Below are 12,865 nucleotides of genomic sequence, written 5' to 3' on the forward strand. Positions count from 1 at the left end.
TGACTCAGAGCACACTGCGATTCCTCCTGCGCCCATGTCTGTGACCAACTGTGGAGTTTTGGCATGCATTGCATTCCTGGGTGTGGCTGGAGGACAATCCAAGATAACCTCAGTTATCTTGGCTTTGTTACAGCAGCCTGTTGCATTTTAGAAGTTCATGTTAGAGGCTATGAAAAGCATTCAGTTCCAGACTCTGAAGTTATTCTGTCACCTTCATCTTTAGTTCTTCTTTTTTGTAAGAATTCAGGGAGAGAGAAGTTCTATGACAATAAAAAAGGCCTGTGTAGATCACTAACTTGATATTTCAAAATACTGGGAATAAAAATTTATGTAGTTGTGACTGCTTGTCAGCTTTGGGGTTTAGAATCCAGGGCACGCTGAATTTCATCCCATTCTTTCTGCCGTAGTTTCAGGGTTTAGGGGATTTCATCTTGTACCACTAGTAAGTTTACTTCCAGTCAGAATGACTTTAATGTTTAATCTTAAGAAATTTCTAAAATTCAAGTTGATGGACTAAGAAAGGACTCAGCCTTGAGTTAAACTTGAAAACAGAAGGACCAAGTACAGGAAAGAAACTGAACATGGAAAAAACCACAGTAGCTGTCAGACATGATGCATGGACTGCAACCCTTTCTGGTGATAAGGCACTTCCAATAGGCAATGTGAATATGAGTGTCCTGGAAACTGTTGTCACTTAATGGTGTTGTCATTGCTCAGACTCGAGATTTGGAAGGGCTGAGGAAGTTCTGTCGGTTTGTGTAGTCAGACGCTGTGTACTTTATAAAGATGTTTCTGTATAATCCCTATGTAAACAGTGCTGGTGGTCAACCTCAGAAGGTGTATTTCACAATAGAGAGAAGCGCAAAAGGAGAACGTGATTTTTGCCCCTTCCTTTGTAGAGTATTTTCTTAGAGACAGTGAGGGAACAATATAAGAACTCTGAATTCATTAAATACTTAATTTATCCTTAATTAAAAAGGAGTCATTTAAGTAGGCTGCCCTTGAAAATAGCTATTACATTTGCAAATTGATAGATTCCATTGAAGAAGCCTTCTTTATGTAAAATACTGAGTGTAAATAACTGAAGAACATGTTATTGCATTGATGATTGATCTTTTTGGGTGATACTTGTGAGTTCATCAACTTTGCCTTACCACTGAAAAATATCAATTTGGTGTTACTCTTAAAGCTGGTTAGTGTGAAATTTGAGAAAAAGTGGTTTGTGGCTTGCAACAGCCCTTTTGAGGCATGTGATTGAATTGCCCATAGACACTTGCACAATTTCACTGTCATGAGACTAAGTTGGTCAGAGAAACATATGTAATAGCTACTTGGCAGTTTCTGCTCCTACTTTATAGATTAAGTTTGTGATGTAGGGATCCAACTTTTCAAGTCTCAGTGCTGGCAAATCTGTGTATTTATGCTTGTAGCAAGGCTTTATATAAAAGCTTTCAGCATCTCTTACCTGCAGTGATTAGACTGCTATAATGTTGAAAGAAATCTCTCATAGAGAGATGAGTTTTATAGTTCTTGTCTGAGAATTCTTTCCTTTTCCAGGAAGTAAGACCACTGAAGGAGACCACTGCCTTTAGTCGTGCTGTTTGTTTGGTGTGATGTGTGCAGCTTCAGAGAGCTGCAGGTAAGATGCTGTTGTGTAGATGATCTCAGGGGGTGGAGTTAGAGCTGGGAAGATATAGTGCCAACCATAAGCAGAGTAGAAGGGTGTCTCTGTAACATAGATAATTGCAGCGCACCTGATGGGCTATCAGCCTTTGGAATGAAATCTGACCTTTGAGAATTAATGGAAGGTACGAGCAAGTGCTCGATGATGCGAGTAGGGAGCCTTAGCCAATCTGCTGTAGACAGCCTTTGGTTTCCTATAGTTTTGCTGATGTATTTTTGCAAGACACCAATTGTCATTAGCTAACCAGGTGTGAAGATTGCTAAAGCTGCCAGAGGAATGGTGCAGTTTGAGCGGACTTTTAAGTTCTGCCATGTGCACTGATGTTTTCTGGCCAAGTGAAATGTGTGCCTTTGGTAATCTCAAAGTGACATAAGGTGATGCTTGGTCCTGCAGGGGCTGTGGTCAAGATCGACTCCTCCAGAACTTGCCAGCAAGAAGGATTATCTCAAGATTCTGAGTTGAAAGAAACCCACAAGGATCATCAAGACCAGCTCTTAGGTGAATGGCCCATATAGGAATTGAACCCACGGCTTTGGCATTATTGGTACCACGCTCCAGCCAACTGAGCTCATCTCAGTGGCACAGTATGCCAACTTCTTAGGAGATGTGATTTCCTAGAGTAGAATAAGCTCACATTCTACCTCAGTTCAGTACCTACATCACCAAGTCACTAAGTAAATAAGGTGAAGTTTAATATATGTAGAGGAATTGTTAATTAAGGAATGGATAATTGATTCCTTGTGAAGGAATGTGGTGTTGTCTCCCACCTAATTCTAATGGCATTCTAAATGGTGTTATCTATATTGTTGGTGTCCTATAAGCTGACTGTTGTATAAGAGAAAACTCAGAAAGGGAAGGCAGGGCATACTGTTAAGAATGGTGATTTATGAATGGAGTAATTGTGCTACAGAAACCTACCAGAATAATGGAGGTGATGTTCAAATCAGTGGACTCTGTGACTAGTTGCTGGTGAAGACAACACAGTTGTGACTTTTATGGTTGTGTGAATCTGGCAGCACAATATTCAGTGTCCTTTTCACTGAGTCCCTGTTGTGCCTGCCTTGGTGCCACATGCCAGCTGTTCCATTGCAGGCATTTTTAGACTGCCTTCCTCTTCATCCTGTCTTCTGTTGCCCAGCTCAGTTGCCACCCCAGGAAGCAGCTGTCTTTTATGAAAGCAGGGTGGTGTTCTCCATACCAAGATGGCAACACAAGGGACATGATTTCATCTGTTAGCCTGGGCAGTGGCAGTAGCACAATTTCCTACTTGCCCCACCTGTAGAGCTCATACTGCTTTTATGTCAAACTCATTAATACGAGGAGTGAAGTTTGTTGCTGCCACTATCCACATCCATCAGCAGGCTATGCAGATTATGGCAATGGTAGAATATGAATTATTCAGGGGAAATTCATGTGAGTGATGCCTTGGTTACCTTCTGTCACTTGCTCTGTGCTGTGTCTGGTTTTTGAGGAGTGACTTGTAGAAGTGCATGTGCTGCAGATGTGGAAAGGCTGCCTTTGGGTACAGGATTTCAGGGTCATCAGGTGATATTTCTGTCTTTGCTGAGCTTGAGGCTTCATTGATTGCTCTGATGGACTTGAGAATGAAGACAAATTATCCTCATTATTTCCTGTTTGACTTTTCTTGTTCTTTTGCCAAGCAGTTTAAAGTTGGGAAGATGACAGGTATTGTATGATTTGAGAGGCTATTGCAGCAATGTGGTTTTCCAGCATGTGCTACTTACGGGCAGTGCACTTTCTATGACTCTCTCTTTCTGCCACCAAACTCTGTGTGTTGCAGCAGATCATTGTAGCTGTTTTACTGTGAACAACACTTGATTTAGAAAGGTGAGAGACATCTGTGGGTTTCACAGTTCTAGCCTAGCTGAGGTCATTCAGTCAGACTGGTGTGTTCATGAGGGCTGTTTGGCATCACTGGAGCTGCTGAATCGCCACTGTTGCTGGCAGCCCTGCCTGCTGCCCTGTACTGACTTGTGGGCAGTCTGATCTCCCTCTGGGAGAACATGACCTGCCACGCTGCTGATGGAATGCATTTCACCTTCTCAAGGAGACAGAGTTGTGATCACACATATGATAGGCAGCATCCTACTTTGCTTAAGATCATGATGGGGGTGAGGAACATTAATTTCTATGCCAGGAACAAAACTACATACCTCTCTAGTTTGGGGTGACATTAATATTGAACTTTTTTCCTGGGTTTGAACAACTGTAATAAGATGGTCAAAAGCTCAATTTGTTTGAATAATGAACATCTGAATAATGTTTGAATAATGAACATGGTCTTTTTGTCCATGTCTCAGATGGCAGCTTATTTTAAAGAGAATTAATGGGTGCAATATGCAATATTTCTGTAGTTCTTATCAGCCCTAGCTGACAGAATGTTTTACTGATGGCTTGAGATGTTCCTGACTTAATTCAGCATATACTGCTTGTAATTATATCTTCATGTGAAGCTTTTGAAATAAAAACACCTTTTCATGATCTTTTCATGCTCATAATATTAAATTAACCATTTATTTCCATATTGGGGCTAAAATAAATATATTTTAATTAAATATTTTTATTTTATAAAAATAAAAAATAGTTTAGAATCAGTTAGGTGGGAGAACTGTTAATGAGGAATAGTGAGACAGTTTTGTGAATATTTATAGGATTTTGGTATTTATGGAAGAGGGTGATAGTCTTAGCTCCTTGTATAGGTATACTGGGACCCTGAGAGGCAGCACTGGCATTTTGAGGTGCATATCTCAACTTTGTCTTTCAATGTATGATTGGTTAACTTTTAAGTTGGTTTAACTTAATCTCTCTAAGTGTTCTGTGTCTTACTGCACTAAGAGTATGGAAACAATTTTGATCTTAATTCCCAAATTCTACAGACAATTTCAGTGGAGGTTTTTCATTATTACGTGAAGGTTATTTTAAACTGTTTGTGTTAGAATGCACGTTCTGGCATTTTCTTATTAATAATTTTGAGATGTGAGTGTAGCTTGTGGAGAAAGCACACATGCAAAGGCTTGTTCTTGGCTTTTAATGGATGTTTGTTTTTTGTAGCAGAAATTCTGTGATGATCTTGAAAGAGATAAAATCTGTATGCTAGCAGAATTAATGTGGAGAAGAGAAAGCTAACAGAAAAAAGTTGAATTAAGATCCCAATATTTTATCACCAGGAAGGTGGTGCAGTAAGTCTGAATCTATTATATTCTAGTCCATTATATTCTAAGACTTGACCTTCTGAATTACCATAGACTTAGTTTTGACTCGAAGGTAAAATGCTGATGTGAGTTCTTGCAGTTGGTTTGGTAGGTAAAGCAGTTGTACCAGTTTGGAGCAGCCTGTCTCAGGTAGCAACATGAAATTCACATAATATACTTCCCCCCCAATGTTAAATTAGATGAACTGGTTTAAATATTGTTTACAGGCTGGAATTAAAATCTTGTTGTGGTCTTGGAAAGACCAAATATTTTGGCTAGATTGTTAGAGAAATTAACATATTGCTTCCATTTCTTAATTGAAGCTTTCATTAAAAAAACTTCATTATCGTGAAGGAATTTTGTAATCATAAATTTGATTTTAGGTGAAAAGGGTAACCATCTCTTTGGATGTATACAGAGTTACTTATTTAGAGAGATACATTTCTATTGTTACATAAAGTGAACTTTCTTTTCTCTTCACTGAGTTTAATGGCAGTTTAAAAAAAATCTGGAGAGGAACCACGGGATTTATTGATGTCTGAAGCTTTATGTGATAATTCTCACTGAGCATGTGGTTGTGGATTCATAAATATCTTTGCTGGTCAAAAATAATGTGCTACTAATTTTAATGACCATCATGAAATCTGGTAACTTCTGTGGAAGGAAATGTCTGAGAGATTATTATCAGTGTTTAAGAAAACAGTGCCTGTGAAATTTTGTAGCAATAGCAGTTGAATTCCTATCTACAGCCTCCATAAAGACCAGCATTACTATCCTTACAAGCAAAAGGCCAAGTGATAGGAAGAGGGAGTGGGGGAGGGAAGTATGCATCTGTTTATATGAGCAGACATGAAAAACTTTACTTGGAATTCTTCCATAAAACCTCAAACCTTGAATACAGACTGATCAATGCATCCTTTTATTGCTTAATTCCATAGAGTTCACTCCTTCCCTCCTCTCTTCTCTTACCCCAAATTAAAATATGCAAACATTGAAATTAGTAAGATGAAAGGTTTTGCCATAGGTCTCAGAAACTTAAGGTCTGTTGCCATGAGTAAAGAAAAATCCAGCCTTGAACTTGACCAAATCACTTTATCATCTCCCCTTTATTTCAGGCCATAGATTCTTTTTTTTTTTTTTTTTTTAATATCCACGGAGTCATGGTTATAGCTTCAAGAGAGAGGGATTTTTAAGAAAAGTACTATAGGAGAACCTGAGATGGGAGGTGGGACAGTAAGTCACCAAGTGAACGAGTTCTTGCTGCTGTCATATGAACATTGTTCTGGTAAGTGATTGTACTACACTTGGGTTTGGGGAATGTTTTTTTCCCGACATTACATACATCAGGATTTTATGAAGGTAAATGCTTATAAAAGATATTTCTTCAGTGATGTTGCTATATTTAATTTTTAAAATCACTGAAGTTTGCTTAGATCTCAAGGCTTTGCAGCAAGCTGACATGGGAAACATGAGGCATGAAGTGAGTTTTATGTGCTATGTCATCATAAGGAATGGTAGTTGTCTATATACAAAATGGTACCAGGAAGCTGGAATTGTGTTGGAATTCTCTGTTTAGACACCTCTCACAGTGAGGATGGTGACAGATTCCTTAAATATTTTGTGAGTTCTGTGGGTGATGAAATACATGGCTTGTATTAGACTCTAGAGAGGATGCGAAATAGTTTTAAAGGTATTTAACTGGTGAGGGAGTTCAGAAAGCATTGCATTCTGTGTGCTTAAAAGTATTTACAGCTTGTGTCTGACTTTGTTGAGCTGGCTTCTGATTTGGTTACATTTGTGTAAAGCAGATGGATTTGGAAATTCTGTTAGTTCCTTGTAGTGCTTTGTAAAGAGTTATTATGAGAAAAGTATTATGCAACAATTCAAAACTTGCACTGGATAGGTGTACAAATGTATACCTTAATTCCTACTATAATAAAAAAGATTCATATAAAGAAAAATTTATGTTCTTAGAAGTCAATCACAGTTGCAATGCTGCTCACCAGAGTGGGTTCCTAAAAAACATTCTGCCTATATTTTATGTGAAAGTGAACTTTTTCTGTTGTTGGGCTTAATGAGGGATGATGAAATGATTTTCTGATACCCTGACAGCCGGAAAAAATTACTGTATCTTTTCTCTGGGCTCATTTTTATTATTAAAACCTGCCATTTTTTCACAAAAGCTTGGTGCAACCCTTCACAATTTCATTTGAATTCTAAATTAATATTAAAAATGCCTTTTGTGTCACTCTTGCTCCTCCTCCTTTGCATTGGCTGCAGTCAAAAGTGGTTGATTTAGCGTGAACAAGCTGAAGAAAACCCACAGATAAGAGGGCCTTAATTATATTTGGCTGTGGAGGATGGGAGCGATTGAAGTGTCTTGAGCTGCCATGTAACAGCTGCCGGGCAGTGACTGACTGGAGTGCTTGGGCCCAGCGCAGTAATGGTGTAACAGGGAGTCGTCTGTCATCCTGTGAATGACACACTTCGTGGCGGTTAAGCTAATTTTCATTTTGTAATTGAGATTGACTAAGTGCACCCATGGCTTGTTGCCACAATAATTCAAATTTTGCGAGCTATCTGGAATATACAGATTGATTTCACTTAAATGTCTTGAGCTCTAAAAATTCCTGCCTCTGTGTGTTTTTTGGAAAGGGAGATCCTTACAGTGTAGTGAGGCAGCTCTCGGTGGTGCTGAGGCAGTTGTGTGTGAACAGCTCTGCTGTGGTGCTGTGACAGCTGCCACACGGAGGTGTGGCCAGCTGGACTGGCCCTGAAGGGACACCAGCTTGGGAGCTGGGCTGCTTCACAACAAAGGCTCCACAGCGCAGTAATTCTCTCTGATACAGTCAGTGTTGGATCCTGGCAAGAATAGAAGATTAAGACATGAAACAAGACTTCCCAGCTGGTCAGATGGGACTGGGTGATTTCCTAAATGGATGGCTGCACCACCGCCACTATAGGTTCCAATACCTTTAGGAAGTTTAGATCAAATAATTAACCTGGGTGGTTTGGGGATTTGTTTTTAAAAATTCCTTTCTATTTTTACTTTTTAAACTTTCCCAGACCTAGGAATTGTCCTGCTTGATTTTGTATCATGAAGAGAAGCACTATTTTATTAAAACCTGGACTTCTGGCGGATTCTATTGCTTTTTCACAGTTCCTACAATATAAGAATTGGAAAATCATAATTCCCTTTGTATTTTCTAACATTATGATATTGTAATTGTTGTAGCTTTCCCCCCTGGAAAATTGGTTTTCTGAGGTGAAGACCTTTGATGTATCTAATCTGTCCTTGAGCTGAAGGTATTAAGTAGTCCTTGCCATCATCCTTATCCTTGCTTCTTTTTGCTGCACCTTCCAGTTTCATTTCAGGGAGAGGGTATGAACTACAACAACTATATGGTATTGAAGCTGAGTGCAGTCTGGTGTTATGCTGCAGCATCCTGCTTGCTTTGCACTACTCCTTTCATAATCATTCTTTCATAGTAATTTAATAATAATTAATGTTGAAATATAAAGAATTTAATAATAATATCATAATAATTCTTACTACTGTTTGCTTATTTGACAGTTAAATTTTTGGAGGACTAAACATGAGTTACGACCTTTCCTAGATAGTAAAAATGACTGAATTCATATGCATTGCTATTTATAATTACAGTGGCTTTTTTACCCTTCTTCCATATGCTTTTCTCTGCTGTTTTTTTACAGAATAATTTCTTCTTGTGAGATGATCTTGTATTTTTAAAATCATTTTAATCTACTCTGGAACATTTTGCATCACCTGCAAACAGCTGTTGAACTTATTTCTTTTGAGAGCATACATGAATGAATGAAACATTGCTGGTTGTGGTCGAGAGCCCTCTTTATCTCCCTGTTTTGTATCTGAGCATTCTCCTACTCTTGTGGATTTGCCTAGTTTCTCTGTACCTGAATCCTGCTTGCTGACAGACTCAGCAGCGCTGCTGTTCATTCCCACTGGAGGTTTCTCATGAGGCTGATAGAAATATATGGCTTATTGTTCCAAATGTTTCCAGAGTGTGGCCAGGTGGGCTGCTGGGCTGGACCATGCTGTGGGCTGGTGTAGAGCAGTGTTGCAGGAGCAGTTGGCCAAAACGCAAGTTGTGACACATTGTATGAGAACCAAGGGTAAAGCTTCACTATGACTATTCATATTCACTATGAATATTTTTTAATATCTTGCTAAAAGATATCCTCCTAGTAAACTGGTTTCGAGTGCAATTGGTTCCTGCAAAGTGTGCTCTGGATCTGTAGCTCATTTTGTCTGCTCTATCTGCTCTTGCCTAAGAGTGGAACCAAAAATACAGCGTGTGTTCGTATGGTTCTGGACTCCCAGTAAGCAGGGAGTGATCAGGTCAACAGCACAAAAGTGTGATTGACTGATTTATATTTGACCCTGTCTGTTACTAAGCAGCAGATGTTAGGCCTTGTTTAGTCAACACTGATTATTTGCTTATAAAATACTCATAGGTCCTACGGAAGTAAGTCCAGTGTAAACCCTAAGGTTTATGATTGATCCACCAGTAAAAGATGCATATTTTACTTGTAAAAGAGTATTTTTTAAATTTTGAAAATGCATTTATTTTTGTGGGATCTGACATACATAACTTCAAGCTGCAGTTTGTGGAATTGGGTGATTAAAGAACATACTTTTTGGCTGTTTCAGCTCTTCTTGTACTTTCTTTTATATCTAATTTCATTTTGAAATTCAGCATGTATTTGTAAAGATACCTTTTAAACAGAGATGTTCGTGTTTGAAAACTGTTGAGTTGTCTGATATTTAGCTGCCCTAAATGTAAATGATTCACTTGGAAATGACGTGGCTTGGTTAGTTAAAATTATTCACATGTGTGCAGCTGAGCTGTAAAGCAGAATTATTTGAACTGCTTTCCACAAGGCACATAGCTAGTGTTTCTTTACTAAACTTCTGCTTATTTTTGGTTATTATAAATAACATAATTTAACTCACTTTCTCTCACATCAAGTGTTTAGGAGACCTGCTTTCCACCAGTGACTGACAGTCTGCAGGGTATTTTTAGAGTGAGCCTACAAAACAAGGGGATTACTGCCTTATATCTCTGCTCTTAAACCTCTTAGCATATTGTTTGGGACCATAGTTGGAGTTTGCAGTTGCTGTGGTGTCTGATGAATTGGAACATTTGCTTTATAATAGTTATTGATGGAGAAAATGAGGCTTGCTTTCTTTTATTTGCTGAATTTCACAGGTTTGTGAGAGGCAAATTATTTATCTTACACCTACTAGAAGGGGCATTGCATATCCTTAGGAATAACTTCTTCTTTGCAATGATCAAACTTGTATTTTTCTCACAGTTTAAGAGTCTGAATGCTTATTTTGGTGATACTTCTGTAACATAACATTTTGGAATACTGACTTCTTTGTTAATTGCTGCAGTCTGGAGGTATTTATGTTTGAAAAGTGTATTTTACAAAATCCTAAGCTTTAGGACAGAGCCTCTGATAGTTGAATGTTTTAGCCACATAATTGTTAACAGTGTATTGGAGTACAGTTCATTATTTCATTTCCTGATATTTCATAAGCTGTTTGCAATTTTTGTTTAAGTCTGGCTTTTGCCAGTAAAATGTTGCTGTCATAACATTGGTTTTTTTCCCCCTTCTTCCAACCTCATCTGTGATGCAGATAGAATTGTCGAGTGCTCTGGAAAAAGTTGTGGTGTGGTCACATGATACCTTAGTTCAGGTATAAGACAGCAAGAGATCTCATGAATTTGAGGATGTCTTGTACTTCACATCATATGATAACAATGCATCACAATTTCAAAGAATGCTGTCAGAGACATTATTGTCACAGCTCTGATCTCTTTGGTCTTACATAAAGAGTTTAAGGTTGCCATTTCTGCTCTATTTTCAAAGTAAGATCTAAATAGTAGATCTAATAGCAGCACTTTCACTGCTGAAAGGTGAGTTTTCTACAGCTTCAGTAGACTTTTAGTTATGTATCCAATAATTTATCTTCAGCAAGGAAAATCCCCTTAATTTGAACTCTAAATAATAACAACAACAACAAAATGTATTTGCTGGCTGAATAAATGAAGAAATGCTTCACTTTTATGCATATTTGGATAGAATGCTTACTTGTATTGTATGATGTGATGTTAATTGGGTAATGAAAGGGTGCCTGGGTTGGAAAGCCGTGTGGTGAATAATGTGGTTAGTCAGCCTGTATTGCGAAACAGGGCTGTTAACGTCGTAGTGAGCATGCTCATACGGTTACTTGCCTTCTTTTGCTTCAGTGTGACACTGCAGGATTTAATTAGATTTTATGGGGTCTAAACTTACAAAAAAGCTCAAAGTTCTGCATTCAGAATCTGACACATGGGGTGACCTTTTCTTCCTTAGAAGATAAGGGTACTCTGTGTGCTTGTGCTGGTGAATAATTGCAGAGAAGCTGTTGCAGGGCAATTGCAGCAAGTTTTGGCTAACCTTTACAGTAGGCTTGGAGAGATAGGACATTACATGTTTTTGTACTGTGTAAGTGGGAGAGGAGGGGAGAGCGTTTGCTTAGCAGCAATGCTTAATAAGGATTTTTCAGAGAAGTAAAGCTCCATCCTAGCAGCTTCATAATAGACAGGGACAGACTATTTACCTTGGTAGCACTCAGCTTGCTTTCCTAGCTTGCCTCTTTTTTATAAATGAAATGTTCATACATTGTCATCTTAAATTTAGGGACTCAAATTTTACATTAGAGAGCAGAAGAGATCTAAATGTTTTAAACTGCTTCTACTTGTGTTTGTACTGCAGGTGAGCCTGCCAAACCCAAACCTCATCCTAAGAGAATGACTTGAAACAAGCATATTTCCTCACTGGTGTCCTGGTTATAGCCAAGATTTACAATAATGTTCAAGTGGCAGCAGTGAACTGTATTTTATTTGAAAAAGCCATGAGAAATACTCTTCTGGAATACGGAAATGTGGGCTGTTTACATTTCCTGATGCATTTCATAGTATGATTGAGGTTTTCATAATGCTCAAAAGATAGCTATTAAACATTAGTCTGCGGACAAGTGTGACCAGGTTGTACTTTCACAAGAACTCAAAGCCGCTGAGCTTTCTAAGGATACAGATCTTCACAGCCATGTGGAGGAATGTCTCTGGGGTGTTTTCCTAGTCAGTAGGTTAGGTAAACACATTTTTTTCAACAAGATTAATATTACTTGTATTTCCTCTTAGGTGTGAAATATCAGGTAACTTTGGCAGGAAGAATGCATCCTGATTCAGAAAGCTTTAATGTCAAAAAATGTGACCAAAACATATTAGAGATGGATGAGGTTTTTGCTCTGGGTTTCAGACTCTTTGGCTTGGCCCTTCAGCATTATTAGGTGTATTTCACTGGGGAAGAGCATATAAGGGAGCAGGGAGCAGATGGTTGTGCAGTTGCTTAGCCCTCACCTGTGTGTGGCCAGCAGGCAGTAGTGGTATGAATGAGACCTTTTCTTTTTCTTTTAAACTACTTAACCTGATAATAATCAAGTTAATTGAATTTGTTTTATATGTAGGCTTGTAAATTTTAGAATGATCCCTATAACACATTTTTCTTAAAACTGTATTTCCCTGCTGTTTGAAGTGCACACCTCTAGGAATTCTGTTCCTGTGTCAGTACTACGCCCAGTGGTTCACGCTCCTAGGAGGACTTTGTACTGCAGATCAGGAGGACGGCATCTGGAGTGGGTGGGTCTGTGTGGGGCAGGGAGGTGTTCCCTCCTGCCCCCGGGTACTCTGCATTTGTTGCAGGCTGCAGAGAGTACTTTGCCCTTGTTTGACCCATGACTTTTTTTTTCTAAATTAGTAAATAGGAAACAGTATTAAATTCTGAAAGAAAATGGATAGTAATCCCAAATCTGCTGAATGGTTTTAAAAAGCTGATTGAAGACTTAATACCCATTTTTATCCTTTTTCATTGCAAACAG

At 38.5% G+C, this 12,865-nt stretch overlaps 1 protein-coding gene across 15 annotated transcripts in view; it reads left to right on the forward strand.

Moving 5' to 3' along the window:
* Window positions 1–12,865, forward strand: part of NUMB (NUMB endocytic adaptor protein) — a 90,582-nt gene that overhangs the window by 38,183 nt on the left and 39,534 nt on the right. For 11 of the 15 annotated variants that reach the window (XM_030949816.1, XM_030949826.1, XM_030949831.1 and 8 more), the window contains exons 2-3: window positions 1,558–1,639; window positions 2,078–2,182. The exons of 3 other annotated variants lie outside the window; for them this stretch is intronic. The gene's annotated coding sequence lies outside the window, so the exon portion shown is untranslated. The remainder of the gene's footprint in view (window positions 1–1,557; window positions 1,640–2,077; window positions 2,183–12,865) is intronic. One more of the 15 variants, XM_030949819.1, reaches the window with a different exon arrangement.

This window comes from Camarhynchus parvulus, chromosome 5 (genome assembly GCF_901933205.1).
Source record: "Camarhynchus parvulus chromosome 5, STF_HiC, whole genome shotgun sequence".
Lineage (NCBI taxonomy): Eukaryota > Metazoa > Chordata > Aves > Passeriformes > Thraupidae > Camarhynchus > Camarhynchus parvulus.